Source organism: Symphalangus syndactylus, chromosome 3 (genome assembly GCF_028878055.3).
Source record: "Symphalangus syndactylus isolate Jambi chromosome 3, NHGRI_mSymSyn1-v2.1_pri, whole genome shotgun sequence".
Lineage (NCBI taxonomy): Eukaryota > Metazoa > Chordata > Mammalia > Primates > Hylobatidae > Symphalangus > Symphalangus syndactylus.
This window is the reverse complement of record NC_072425.2, coordinates 127,855,818-127,872,005: the sequence shown is the minus strand read 5'-3', so window position 1 is coordinate 127,872,005 and position 16,188 is coordinate 127,855,818.

Here is a 16,188-nt window from a genome sequence, read left to right as displayed (position 1 = left end):
GGAGGCCGAGATGGGTGACTTACTTGAGGCCAAGAGTTTGAGACCAGCCTGGCCAACATAGTGAAACCTCGTCTGTACTAAAAATACAAAAACTATCCAGGTGTGGTGGTGGTGCATGCCTGTAGCCCCAGCTACTCAGGAGGCTGAGGCACAAGAATAGCTTGAACCTAGGAGGCAGAAGTTGCAGTGAGCGGAGACTGCGCCACTGCACTCCAGCCTGAGCAACAGAGAGAGACTCTGTCTGGAGAAAACAAACAAACAAACAAACAAACAAAAAGAAGCTATTATCGTCTCGCATACATCAGCAATTCACAGAAACTGAATCTTAAAAATAAGAATTGACACAGTAAGCGCGAACCTGGGAGGCGGAGCTTGCAGTGAGCCGAGATCGCGCCACTGCACTCCAGCCTGGGCGACAGAGCGAGACTCCGTCTCAAAAAAAAAAAAAGAATTGACACAGTAACAGGATTAATGGATCAGCTAATTTGATGGACTCTTTTAGTCACAGACTTTGAACAGAATTAAATATATGTTAAGAACCATTCAAGGAAGAAATACGAAAGCTATCTATCTAGTAAGAAAATGTTTCTTCTGAATTTGGTAAAATAGGGATTAGAAAGAGACTGGTAGGCTTTAGTGTATACCTGGTGGAGATTTCTTTCCAGCCTAAAACAAGTCAAACTTTGGAATGAGCTCTGGGGCGGGCCCAGGTTTATTGAACTTTACAGTTAGTACTACAGAGTAGAAAGCAAGGAGACTGCTGAGCTTCCACCCACTGACCTTGACCAGAGGAGACAAATAGAGTAGAAGGTACTACGTGGCTAAGTTCTTTTCATTCTTTTGACATCTCTCTGCAGAAAACTAGGGGCAAGAAACTTAAAGGCAGAATATGCTGCTTTTAAAAAATCTTTGCTATTTTGCATCCACACTGATGTATCTCTTATTTAATTAAACAATTTGGCATTCTAAGGTGTTTATTGGCATAGGCACACTTCCGTTTCTGATCGGCTGGAAAGTAGGATATTCTCAGAAGATCTGGCACAACTCTGGGTAGATTGTGTGCATACTTTTAATTGAATTCTCATTTTATTTTTAACTTCTGGAACAGAGGGAGGCTGGGTCTAAAATAACTTTTCAATAAGTATTTGAAAACGAGTCGTTGACCAATCCCGTCAGTCATGTCCGGATTGGGGGATGTTTTTGCTAAAATGTAACTGTTGTGGGATTAGCACTTTAAAAGTTTCACTGGACATCAGTGATGGTCAGCTGTAAATTATAAATAGGTAAATTATAAATTGGTGTAGGTATGGGATGTGATGTTCAGGTCGAGAGGACGGGAAAAGTACTCAAGGAGAAGGGTAGAGAATGATGAATTGGCCACAGCTGAATGAGATTACTAAGGCCACTTAATGAATTCAGCAGAGAAGAGCACCCTCATCTATTAGAGATATTGTTGGGGCATGATAGAAAGGAACTGCAGAAGGAATGCATTGTGTTGTTTCCTGCTACGAAGCAAATGGAATGGAGAGAGGGGGAGACAGAAAGTTACGGGCAGAAGACAGGCTCCATAGAAGAGGTGGAAAGAGGAACTAAGAAGGTGGACTCAAAATTATTTCATCTGAGTAACAGCCCCAATACCAACGACAGCAGATGACAAGTAACAAAGATTCTTCCAGTTTTTTAATTAAAATTTAAAACTTGTTATTTTTAATTGACAAATAATAATTGCATCTATTTATGGAGTACAATATGATGTTTTGATATATGTTTACAAGGTGGAATGATTAAATTGTGCTTTTCTTTTTTTTGAGGTGGCGTCTCACTCAGTCACCTAGGCTGGAGTGCAGTGGTGTGATCTCAGCTCACTGCAACCCCCACCTCCCGGGTTCAAGTGATTCTCAGGCCTCAGCCTCCCGAATACCTGGGACCACAGGTGCGTGCCACCTCGTCTGGCTAGTTTTTGTATGTTTAGTACAGACAGGGTTTCGCCGTGTTGGCCAGGTCGGTCTTGAACTCCTGACCTCAGGTGATCTGCCTGCCTCGGCCTCCCAAAGTGTTGGGATTATAGACGTCAGCCACCACACCTGACCTAATTCAGGTTATTAATGAATCCGTTATCTCGCATGCCTATCACTTTTTGTGGTGGAAACATTTAAAATCCACTGTTTCTCAGTTTTGAAATACAGAATGCATTATTACTTATTATAGTCACCATTCTGTGCAATAGATCAGTAAAGGTTATTCGTCCTGTCTAACTGAAACTTTGCATGCTTTGATCAATATCTCCCCTTTTCCTCTCCATCCCCTCCCCTCCACCAGCCTCTGGTAACCGTCACTCTACTCTCTACTTCTATGAGTTCAAATTTTAGATTCCACATGTAAGTGAGATCATGTGGTATTTGTCATTCTATGCCTCACTTATTTTGCTTAGCCTAATGTCCTCTAGGTTCATTCGTCTATGTTATTGCAGATGACAGAATTTCTGATATTTCAATGCTGAATGGTATTCCATTGTGTATATATACCACTTTTTCTTTATCCATTCATCTGATGATGGATACCTAGATTGTTTCTATATCTTGGCTATTGTGAATAATGCTGCAGTGAACATGGGAGTGAAAGTAGCTCTTTGGCATATTGATTTCAATTCCTTTGGATACATACCCAGAAATGAGGTAACTAGATAATATGGTAATTCTACTTTTAGTTTTCTGAGGAATCTACATACTGTTTTTCATAAAGGTTGCACTAATTTACATTCCTACCAACAGTGCACATGGATTCCCTTTTCTCCACACTCTTGACGACACTTAGTTCCTTTCATCTTTTTGTTCATATCAACTCTCACAGGTGTAAGGTGATATTTCACTCTGGTTTTAATTTGCATTTCCCTGATGATCAGTGATAATGAGCATTTTTTTGTATATCTGTTGACATTTGTATGTCTTCTTTTGAGAAAGCACAGTTTTTGATTAGGTTATTTGCTGCTATTGAGTTGTCTGTTCCTTACACATTTTGGATATTAACTCCTTATCAGATGTATGGTTTGCAAATATTTTCTCCCGATCTGTGGTTGTCTCTTCTGTAAACCAGGATTCTTATAGCAGGAACAGCCATTCAGCAAGTATTTATTGGACACCTATCTTGTTGACAAAGAAAGTGACTGTAAAACTAGAAGAGTATTTATGGAGCTCTAACAGGTTAGAACCTCTCTCATATGAACAATAAAAAGAATGGCTCAGGCTTGCTGTAGGAGTACCTTAGGGGCCAAGGGATGATCTGAGCACGGGAGGGATTTATCAACCTGGGGCTACTTAAAATCACCTTAGAATCTCAGTCTTGCAAACCGAGTAATAACGTGTGCAGCCCTCTAAGCCCTTACCTACCCAGTTTATGGTCTTTTACCATGATATATGCCATTCCCCTCCTCATCGCACATTGCCTTATGGCCCATTGCTTCAGAGAGTGCTGGCCACAGGTAGGTCTGGGGGTCCTTAAACGCAACTCAGCTGCCCTCTGCTGTACCTCATGGGTCTGCATGAGAGTGACTTCAGCACATTGAACAAGCACTCCTCAGCACTCTATGTGCCAAGCACTGATGGTTCTAAAATTTTCATTTTTACAAATAATAACTCATTTAATTGGTTTTCTTAAAAATTCTATGAGGTAGGTTTATTATCCCAATTTTACAAATGAAGAAACTGAGGCACAGTGAGGTTAAATAGCTTGTCTAAGATCCACAAATGGCCCGCTACCTTCTATAGAATAGGCTTTGCCTCATAGATCCTGGCAGCCCCTCAAGGCAGTGCAGCCCCTACTCTGGCTTCCAGAGGAAGTGGCAGACTTCCAGGCAGACATTCCTCATTAGCAGCTTGTGCTAGGTCAGCATGGCCTCCAAAATTCACATGCTTCTGCAGCAGACGTCTCCTACCATCTTTATTTTTGATTGTGACCAATTTTCACTTCCCTTCCTCCTTCCTTACTTTCTTTTAAAATGAGATTTTTGTCGGTGGTTATTATTTGTAGGAGAAGGATCCCTGGGAACATAAATTTGTCACCAATAGAACGATCCTGGGAGCAGCAAGTGGTTTGCCCTGTGTTTCGGGAGGCCATGGAAGTAGGTACTATTAGTATTTTGACTTAGTTATCTTAGATATTGCTATCAAGGGATGCTAATAGATGTGCAGAAGCTTGATGCAAAATTTGTTTTGTTTTTCGATGAAATTATTCAGTTAAGCTCAGTGTGGAAAGGAGAATCTGTCCTTTCCCTTATCCACGGGGCAAAAGAGTCATCATCAATATGTATCTTACAGCCTAGGTTATTCATCTGGTATAATCTGTGGAAACTGGGGTTGTGGGGGCATGGAGCTGGAGAATGAGTGCTTCAGCAGAACAGTCCACTTAATGTTCCCTTGAGATTGCTCTACTACATCAAATGGAAGAGACACCCTCTCCTTCTCCCTGCGATATTCTGGGCTTCTGTGGGTATCTCCAAAGAGGATATATACCCACTGCCGTCAGGCACACACACTTGCTTGCACTCTCACACTCAGGAATTTTGACAGAACAGTCTAGGAAAGAGAAACACAGCATTACCCCCATGGCCCACCCCATCCCCTTAGAGGGAGCATTCTAAGATGTTTACTTTCCACCCCCAAGGGCCTACCAGTCCAGTACAAAGTCCAACCTAGCAGTGATATCTTCCTTCACTACAGAAACACTAAGAAAAAATAGAAAACATGAAACTAAAGAATATTTTTAAAAATCTTGGGTCAGAACTAATTCTTAGGCAAAATACCCATCTCATTGAATTTCTATATGAGAATGGCTTTTGGTACAAGAGTTATCATCCCCTCTCCAGAGCAAACCCCTGAAAGGGTAGAGGAAGGGAAGGAGGATTTATTTTTCTAAGTACACTTGTTTGTCTCTTGTTCCAACTAAAGTATGAAATAATAGAGGGCAGGGGCTATGCTTATCTCACCCACAGCTGAATCTCTAGTTCCTGGTGCATTGCAGGCACTTGATCAATGTCTGCTGATGTTTTTCAAATAAATAACCAGGGAAACCCACAAGTATCCTGGTACAACAGCCAGATATATTCCCTCCCTTTTCAAATTCCTTTATAAAGAGGCAGCTCAGAACTGCCTGGGTAACTCCCTTAAGAGTAGTTCCTTCTAACCTGTGTAGGTAGGGATTGCCACTGGGGCTCAAAGAGAACCATAAGACAAGGAAGTCATCATTACAACAAATCACAGATTCAGGTCAAAGACATACTCAGAAACTGCAACCACCAAATAAATGCCCTATAATCAATAAATTGAGATCCATAATTGAGAAGCCAGTCCCAGGTCACAAGCAGAAAGCATAAAGTAGTTAGTCAATTCAGGACACAGAATTCAAAGCTGAGATGTGGGGCCTAAGCAGAGATCAAAGGTATGCAAGGGACATGGAAGGTGTCCAAAGTTAATTGTATCGCATCAAATATATTTAAAACATAACTCATCTATGGGTGAGTGGGTGGACCTAGTTTATGGTCTTTTATTGCGATACATGCCAACCCCCTCCTCATCGCACATTGTTTAAACGTTTCTAAACTTTATGCAGTAAAAATAAAAAATTTCCCTTTATGGCAAAAGAGAAAAAAATGTTACTTTTTATTCTCAAAACCTTCTCCTCAGCCTCAACAACTCCCCATCTCAGCTGCTCCCTCATACATTCAATTACTTGCATGAGAAGCCGGGAACCATTCTTGACTCCTCACTAAGTTCCATTGATTTTACCTATTAAATGTTCCTAGAATATGTCACTTATTCTACACTTGCTAAGTGTTTCTGGAACATGCCCCTTCTTTTGGACTTGCTAAATGTTTTTTTGGAATATGCCTGATATAGTTTGGATGTGTGTCCCTGCCCAAATCTCATCTTGAAATGTAATCCACAATGTTGGAGTTGGGACCTGGTGGGAAGTGATTAGATCATGGGTGATAATTTCTCATGAATGGTTTAGCACCATCCTCCTTGGTACTGTGCTCAAGATAGTGAGTTCTTGTGAGATCTGGTCACTTAAAAGTATGTAGCACCATCGCCGACCCACCTCACTCTCTTGCTTCTGCTTTAGCCGTGTGACATGCCTGCTCCCCCTTTGCCTTCCACCATGATTGGAAAATTCCTGAGGCCTCCCCATTATGCTTCCTGTACAGCCTGCAAAATTGTGAGCCAATTAAAACTCTTTTCCTTATATATTACCCAGTCTCGGATATTTCTTTATAGCAGTGTGAGAACAGACTAACACAGTGCCTCTTCTTCTAGACTTGCTAAATGTTTCTGGAATCTGTTCCTTCCTCTGTACTTACTGCTGTATTTTGTGCCCTAGTTAAAGACAATTTTCTCTCATCTGGGTTATAGCAACAACTTCCTAATTGGTCTGCCATCCTTCAGGCCTGCCCCACCCACCTAGGCTCCCCTGTCTAGACAGGATGATCTTTCTGACACATATTTTCTTCTTTCCCTTAAATAGAACCCAATCATATGGAGACCTACAATGCCTTTTGCTGTGCTTACCTTCCCAGCCCCGTCTTACATCCTCATCCTCGATGCTCTAATAATGCTTCACAATTTGTAGTCACGGCATATGTGTGCCAGTCATACTTCTGTGACTTTACTCTTCTTCTCTCCGCAAGCCTTCTCACATTCTTCTTTTGAATATTTTTGTACATTTAATTTTTATATTTACTAAAGTACTAAGCGAACAGAGTTTTATAAATAAAATAACCAGTTTCCGTTTCTGGCAAAATTTTAAGCTCTGGATCCCAAAAAACTGTGTGATGAAAAACAACTAGAGACACAGTGAAAGCTAACTTTGTTTTCCTCTTTGGCCATAAAGGGAAACTTTTTATTTTTTACTGCATGAAGTTGAGAAATGTTTCAACAGCAAGAATAATATCCTGAACAAAATAACAAAAGTGAGAAAAAGGTTGTGAATTAAGAAACAAAGGATTGCCCTAAAGTGATCTATGAAGTTAGGTAGGGCTAAACTCATAAAAGTTTACTGCATTTAGCTGAGATGCTGTTATTGTTGTTTAGGGGGGGTGTGTGTGATTAAACCAATCAAAATTTATTCAGGTAAGTGATGGTGGAGTAGGAGATACTAGCCTTCATCCCCTCCACAAAAAAAAAAAAAAAATACATATATATATATAGATCACTATTCACAAAGCAAAATATCTCAGAGAAGGCTCAGAGGCTCATTGAAGAATAGCAGCAACACAGTGGTGGAAAAAAAATGAAGAGTAGCCACATAGAAAGGGTTGCTGGTGAGACCGGCATACCTGAGATGCGAGAGTATCCTAAGAACAGAGAACAAAGGAGGAGGCTATTGGCCAAGTGAGGGAAATCAACATGGTCCCAGGGCCTATTACCCAGAGGACAGTGGCATCTCTTGACACTGAGGTAACCAACAGCCATTCCCACCAGGTAACCCCTTCCTTCCATAAGAAGTGGATGCTGTTGAGTTGCTTTGAGAAAGAAACCACTACCTCCCCCAACCCAATGCGTGCCATGACCCTGGAGCTGTGGTCACTCCACAAGTACCCACATTTCAGACTCAGGCTCTGTGGCTGTAATGGGTCTCTACCCACATCTGAGACATTAAAGCCTTTGCCACGGTGAGCTAGTCCTCACTTTGGGCCTGGGAGCCAAGCCTTTGCTGTGCCTGCCTGTGCTCCAAGCACCAGCTCAGCCAACAGAGAGAGGTGGACCCCACCACAACCCTTCAGTGATGGTTTAAGTAAGGGTGGACTTCTTTCTTCAGCGAGAATACACTACTTTTAAGCTTTCTAACTTTATGATTCCAATGAAATGTAAATAATGTATTCATAAGAATTATATCAAAACTGTATTCTGAAAATACTATGTTAGGAATTATAATTCTATCAAACTTCAATAAGAGCAAACGTAGCGTCAACTAAATAACAGCAGTTAAACTAAAAAGAGGGAAATCAAAATCATTTCTAAGGAGAGAAAACACAGGAGAATGTCCTGCTGTGAGGATGGAAACTGAATCAAACCTGCATGTGAACCTGGATTCTTGAGCCCTCATACATAACCCTCCTCCTTCCTGCAGGCCTGGTTGGCTCAGGAGCTGCCCTGACCCTCTCAGCCTCTGCCCAGCACTGTTTGTTGAGTAGTAGCAGCAAAAACACACTTTGTGAAAAGCTGGTCTAGGAGTCCAGCAAGACAGGCCAGGAGGAAATGGCGGGGCCTGCACTTCATGTGCAATGATTACACAGGCAACCTGGAGCAGTGCAGTGACCAGTGGCCTCAGAGACATCCATGAGATTGAGATGGTTATGTTTCCTCCATTTGCTTTAGTTGTAAGCTCTAGTTGTGACCTCTGCATCAGTACTCATGTCTTTCCAACTGGAATGTTTTCCAGGGCCTGCTTATAACTCTGAGCCTATTGTAACCACCATTCCCACAAGGGTGTCTGGGCTCTGGGCCCGCAACCTAGAACCTTTGCATCTGAAAATTAAGCTCCCATTTTCTGACCATACTTGTGGTGAGAATTGTGCAAACTTTTACAAGGTTTAACAGTTCCATTTGTTCAATGGCCCTGGACTGCGGAGTGTTCTCCAGGCTTTTCCAAACCTCAGAGACTTATCTAAATTATCAAACTTGTGAGAACAAGATTGCTCATGAGAGAAAAGTGCTTTCTCTTTCAGAATGAGCTTTAGAATCAAGAACTCACTTTCTAAAGGCAAGTTTGTGCTTTGACTTTTGGCTGCAGACTCAACCAAGGAATGAAGAGAAACAAAAATTTGTCAATGTTGGAAGCTCAGTAAATGTTTCCAGTTGGGATTAATTCATTGGTTAAATGAGTCTGACAGAGATGACATATCTCAAGAGATGTGGAAATGAGGTTCTTTCTGTTAACTGGGGCACGAGCTTTCAGTGTACTGGTACTGACTTTTCAAGGCCTATTGTACACCGTGGGCCTTGAAAAGGCACCTGGGTTATAGCAGCCAGGGTTTTGCCTTGGGGTCTTGGGATTTGGGGAGCACTGTTTAGAAACATCTGTATGGGATCTTATGTTTGGAAATTGCCTCCCTGTCACCTCTTTCCTTTACTATAACACTGGAAATATGAGCTCCACAGTTTAGCTCAATGACAGGAACTCTCTATAGAAATCTGCAGCTGCTCAGACCTCTCTCATGGTGTCTCATGGAGTGCAAATTTGGCAAAAGTTCCCCAGAGCACTTATCTCAGAATCTACTAGGGCCATTTGTGACATTTCAGCCTCTGTTCTTGCCCTTCCCTAGTACTTCAGGCATAAAGTACCAGTGAGTCAAAGAAAGAGGCATGTAATTGAAACCACCTTATTGAAAAGCTGTGATGGGTTCTGCCACCTCCCTCCAGCCCAGAGCTTTCCAGCAGCCTTCCTGCCACCCTCCCTCCATGCATTCACTTTCATTCATTCAGTGAGCATTTATGGACTGCATATTAGGAACAAGTCTCTGTGGTCAGTTCTGTGGGAGACACCCCTCTCTGGGCCTTCCTGTATTGTCCCTAGAATCTTCTTTACCTTCACTTTTCCCCTCTTTGGTTAATCACACAGATTCTGCTGAGAATTGTGCCTTTACACAAACAACAATTGAACAGCCTTGGAGGAGGGTAGAACTGTGTGAAAGATCCCAAGCTGTGCTCAGTAGAAATGTTCCATTAAATATCTTAGTCTTTATCACGAGGACATCACAAGCTGTTCTCATCATACACTGTCCAGCCAGGCTGAATGGTGGCAGAAGCGTGGGGCCCGTCTGACACCCCCTGCCTGCTTCCTCCATTTGGAGCTAGACCTTACGGGGTGAACAATGTCACTCTTACCTCACAGTGGACTTTGCCCTGCAGCAGGGGACTGGTGTTTCTGCTTTCCAACTAGTAAAACATGCTTTAGATCCCTGTTCATCCATTTTATTCCAGGGAGGACAATAATTTTTACAGGTGCTAAAAAATGCAAAAATGTGAAAGCTAGTGTTCTTAATAATACTTAGATTAAGTTTTGTGATGTTGTCTCAGAAAACATAATTCAGATGCCCGTGACCTCTGTTTTTTTATTTTTAAATAAAAGTGAAAATATTAATTTGCATTAGGAATTAACTAAACTTGCTTGATACAATAGCTGGCACTTTATGGATGCTCAAAGAATATATTTATTTTATGGATAATTTAATCAGGACATGAAATATGATACCTGAGAGGAGGAATGTATGTTGGAGGTGAAAGCAAGGGTTCAATTTTAATTCTGGACATAGATTAGAAATGTCTGAGGAACAGCCAGCATAGGTGACCAGTTGATCATTAGAAATGTGAGACTACCAGTCAAGAGAAGAATCAAGAACACTCCCTCCTTCAGGGAGCCTACTTGTGGTTCAGCCTCCCCAAGCCCAGTATGATGTACTTGTACATTTCTCTCACAGTTATTACCTGTGGTGATTTTTATTTAGCTCCATCATTAGAGTATTGGCTCCTTGAGGCCATGGACTATATGTTGTTGATCAGTTTTATCCCCAGAACCTAGTATGGTCCTAGCACAAGGCAGACACTTAATGTTTGTTGACTGAATTATCAAATGAGTGATTTTTTTAAAAAAAGCAAATTGACTTTCCTAAATCCTCGGCACTGTTCTTGACCCACCCTTTCCCTTGACATCCCAAGTATAACAGAGTCATTCCATTCTGCCTCTTTCTCTAGGGTTCATGAAGCTCACCTGGACTATGACAGTAGCCCTCTTTTATTTATTATTTTTTGAGATGGAGTTTCACTCTTTCACCCAGGCTGGAGTGAAGTGGTGCAATCTCAGCTCACTGCAACCTCCGACCCCTGGGTTCAAGTGATTCTCCTGCCTCAGCCTCTGAAGTAGCTGGGATTATAAGAGTGTGCCGCCATGCCCAGCTAATTTCTGTATTTTTAGTAGAGACAGGGTTTTGCCATGTTGGCCAGGCTGGTCTAGAACTCCTGACCTTAGGTAATCCATCTGCCTTGGCCTCCAAAAGTGTTAGGATTACAGGCCTGAGTCACTGCGCCCGGCCGACAGTAGCCTTCTGATGAAGCCATCTGCTTCCAGTCTTGCCTCTCAACCCCCAATTCATCCTGGACTCCTTGCCATAAATGACCTTGCTAAATGGAGATTTGCCTCAGGTAACTTCTCTGCTTAGAGGCCTGGAGTAGCTCTTCATTTCTTTCAAGATAAAACTCAATCCCTTTCCTAAGGCATGTAAGACCCTCTAGAATCCTCCTTCTGCTTACTGCCCTAACCTTCTTTCTTGCACCTCTCCATTATCCAGGCTCTGGAGCCAGAGAAACTTAGGTTTCCAGCTCAACTGCTTATTCGCAAAAGTTCAAGGGCAAGTGTTTTCATCTGCAATTCAATATTACGAACTACACAATGGGTAAGCTACTGCTACCTATTTCTGAGATTATACTGAGCATCAGATTAAAAACAAACATGTGAGGTGCTTATCTTAGTAACTGGTATATAGTGAAGGCTAAATAAATGTTAGCCATTACTTTTGTTATTATGAGCATTCTTTTTCAAAAATTACTTGCTCACTCTCTCTTCTTTGTGTCCTATTCAAGCACTATTTCTTATGTCTTCTCTTCTTTGTCCAATTAATTCCTCAATATTAAAGACTCAGCTCTGATTTCATTTAACCAACGAGGTCTTTCTTGAGCCTACTGTTTGACTACCTCTATTTATCTCAGTGTTTTATGGATACTTATTTTATACATAGTTATTTCAGAAACAGCTTTTAAATGAATGGAAATTAATTATTGAACTCATCTACTTGTTCCACTATAGTATGAGCTCCTCAAAGGCAAAAGGTCATTTAATATGGTCTCTAGAAAATAAGAAGTATTCAATTAATGCTTCATGGAGGAAAGAAGGAAAGAGGGAGGGAGGGAAGGAAGGAAGGAAGGAAGGAAGGAAGGAAGGAAGCAAGCTTTAAGAGAGGTAGGAAATTCAAGAGTAAAGTAGGTCTTAGCAAGAAGATAATGCTCAATTTAAGAGATTGGTATGGTTTGGCTGTATCTCCACCCAAATCTCGTCTTGAATTCCCATGTGTTGTGGGAGGGACCCAGTAAGAGGTAATTGAATCATGGGGGCAGGTCTTTCCCATACTGTTCTTGTGATAGTGAATAAGTCTCACAAGATCTGATGGTTTTGAAAAATGGGAGTCTCCCTACACAAGCTCTCTCTTTGCCTGCTGCAATCCATGTAAGACGTGACTTGCTCCTCCTTGCCTTCCACTATGATTGTGAGGCTTCCCCAGCCATGTGGAACTGTAAGTCCAATTAAACCTCTTTCCTTTGTAAATTGCCCAGTCTCAGGTATGTCTTTATTAGCAGCATGAAAATGGACTAATACAGAGATACTGAAGTGATTAGAAAACACTTCCAAAAGTCTCTTGGTCTAGCGCCCAAGAGAAAGACTAGGGGCAAAGATGTAGACTTGGCAGATGTAGCATATGGGTGGCAGTTTAAGGCATGGGAGGAGATGTAATTACCTTGACAGGATGTTCAGAAAGAGGAGAAGTCAAGGAAGGATTGACTCCTGAGAGACACCGATATTTAAGGGGCAAACAAAAGAACGCCCAGCAAAGGACAATCTGTTTCTTTCCTTGAACCTAGATATGGTTTCAAAATCCCTCATTTGTGACCCAAATTGCTATTTCAAGATGGAGAACATTCCATCTCTCCTTCAAGGGGCAAGGAACTAGGTTAAGTAAATGTTATTGAGTCATATGCTGAACAGCTGTGTCCTTCTTCAGCCCTATTTCTCACCACTATTCTGCAAGAAACTTTGGCTTTTGCCAAGTCTCTCCGCCCTCCCCAATTACATACTCTGTTTTCCACCTCCACCTCCACCCCTACACTTCCATTCTGCAGCCTTTGCTTGTGCTGATCCTCCCATCTGGACTGTCCTCTCCCTTCTTTATCTGCCTGACGTCCATTTGGTCTCCAGTGCTTCTTCTAAGATCCATCACTTGCATGCAGTCTTCCTCAGTTATTCCAATCCACACTGACATCCCTGTCCTCTGATGTCTATGGATTTGTGGCACCCACACTTATATTGCCTCTTTGTTTGCTTGGTTATTCTCAAATTGACCTCCCAGCAAGAGGGGTGCTCCTTGGTCAAAGGAATTATGGACTGAGAAGCTATGGCCTAAACACTGGTGTCTTAGCTCCCAAAATTCATAATGAGTTTATGCACACTTTTATGCGCCCTCCCCTGAGCACCTCTTTCCCACTCTCTTCTTAGAGACTTCCTGGCTGGTGGAAGAGTCAAACGTTAGCTTTGGCCTGGGTGATCTGGCCTTATCTAGATGAGCAGGGCATCTGCTAAACACTGAAAGGTCTCCTGTGGCTTAAAAGAGTTAAAATACCTCCTGGAGGGTCCGGTTTCCAGAGAGCTAATTCTTTCAAAGCCAAAATTGGCAAAGATAATCTACCCCCAAGCTGGAAAATGTAGTTAAAAAGTCAGTGGAGGATAGGGCAAGGAAAAGATATTGGTAAAGAAAATGCCTTTTCTTTCAAATGGGTTGGGTTGGTAACTTGAAGACACAGACTTAGACAACAGGACTCTTAATCCTGAAAACTTTGGAATGTGATTGCAGAGTCTGAGTACTGGGGACGAAGGTGCTCCTGGGCTAGGGAAGGGCAGGCTGGGGAAGGGCCAGGCGAGGCCATTGGATCTGGTCATTGAGAAGATTGGTGTGTGAGAAATGAGGACTCTTGGCTGCAGCTGTCCCCCTGGGGCCCATTAGGGCATTCACACTGTGTGACGACTGAGAACAGGCAGGTCCCTATGCCAAGACCCAGGCCCAGGCCCAGGGTTGTTCTGGGTGTTCCCAGAGTTTGATAGAAGCCAAATGTTTTCAGTTCTTATGAAAATTCCTTTCAGAATAGCCTATTTAAGACGAACTCAGTCGGTGCTAGTTCTGCTTTGCATAGGAAAGTCTTTGATGCAAAACAGGATGTTTTCAAGAAAGAAGGGACAATAACAGTATTACTAAATAGACCACTTAGAGTCACTTCCATGTGCCAGGCAAAGTGTGAGGGCATTTATGAACACTGCCACTCCCATGGAAGGTGGGTGCCTTTATCTCCATGTTGCAGATTAGCTAACTAGAGTTGAGGAAGGTGAAATAGAATAGTGGTTAAAAACCTTGGAGCAACATAGATTTGTTTTCAGATCCCAACTCCACCATGTCTTTCATTGAAATCTTTCCTGAGGGCCTATTGTGTGTGCATGGATTGGGGACGCACATCACTGAAGAAGACAGACAAGGTCCCTGCCATCATTGAGTGTACATTTTGTCCTGGAGTGGGAAGGGAAGAGAGGAGCGGAACTGATAGAGCAAATATTCAACAAGGTAATTTCAAATGGAGATACTATGAATAAAAACGAAATAATGTGAGCAGGAGGGGAGTGGATAGCCAGATGCAATTTCAGATAGTGATGTATCCCTAGGTCACGTGGCACTTACACGCTGGTTAAAAACTACTTAACCTCTCTGGGCCTCCGTTTTTTCATCCATAGAGTGGGTACGTCAGTAGCCCTCACCTCATAGTCACCCCAAGGATCGTGTAAGCTGTGAAGTTCCCGGCACACAGTAGGTGCTTAATAAGTGCCAGCTCATTGGTATTATCAGACAAATCACTCCCATTTACAGGCCACCACCCTCCTGTGAACACACTTGTCCTTGATTATACATTATCTTGTTTGTTTCCAAGTCACTGCTGTAGAGGTTTGGATAGTTGCAGAGCTTTCTCTTGATTATAAACTCATCTGTATTGCCTCTCCCTCTGCCTCCTGAGCCCCTGGGTTGACAGGGACCGAACAAAAAGCTTGAGAAAGTGCTGCTGGCTGGGGGTGATGTTCCAAGTGAAGAGAGATGGAGAGAGACAGGCAGGGAGGGAAAGGGAGCATTCAGTGAACACCCACTAATGAGGTAAGTTTATAGGTCCCTTTGTCCTAGATTTTCTCTTTTCTTCCTCCACCCCAACCTGCCACCTGGAATTCTCACTAACTACTACATCCATTCTGCATGGATTTTCGGTCTCCAGGGAACAGAGCTTTATTAAATATAAGCATCTCACCTAAGAAAAGTGGGGGCATCTATTACTCAGTCCACAGAGGTGAGTCCATCAGGTTACTTCGTCAAGCGTTGAATCTGAAGGAATGAGCCACAGGTAGAGTTGCTTAGTCCAGGGCTGATGATACCAGGCAAGTGGAAGCAAGTCTGTGAGGGTCAGAGGGTATGGGAGAAGGAGCCAGAGGTTCTAAAGGAAAATGCTGCCTTTCTCTCTGAACTCCCCAAAACCCACTGAGAAGCCCCTGAAGAACAGTGCCTAGGGACAGAGGAGAGGTGCTGGTGGTGGTAGACCAAGGCTGTCACCTCAGACTTTGCTGGCAGCAAAGGTTGCCTTTTTCTTTTTTCCTTTAGGCTTGGAAGAAAACACACAGGCTTTGGGGCCAAACAGATTTGAGTTCAACTCTAGCTCCCCTGCTTAGTACTATTTTGGCCTCAGGAAGTTACTAAGCTTTTCGGAACCTCTTTTTCCCATCTTTAAGGGGGTATTACTACTACCTACCTCCCAAAACTATTGTATGGATTATTCATTCATGAACATTTACCGAGTGCTCACCATGTACTATGCAATTCAGTGTTATATGAATACGTTTCCTCCTTCCTTTAGATATGGAGGCCGCAAGACTAGCATAGCCCAGGTTTAATTTGGCCTCCTATGAGTTCAAAACATGGCTATTGTATCAATGGCCTATGAGAAATTTAAAGAGCAGGATGGCAAGGCTAGATAATGCCATTGAGCACGATGTTCATTCATTTAATATACATTTGCCAAGTGTCCTTTGTGTGCTGTAACCAGGGATGCCAAGATGACCAGAGCTCAGTCCTTGCCCTGTAAACCTCATGGTCTCATGAATAAAACAGACTTAAGAACAAATGATGACAACAACTGAATCAGGGCTATGTTAGAAATGTAGGGAGATACCATGGGTGCACAGAGGAAACCCATGCTGAATTCTGTCTAGAGAGGCAGGGGAAGGATTTTTGGAGGGGGTTACATTTGAGCTGAAAGATAAAGTTTTCCAAGCTGAATGGAGTGCTGC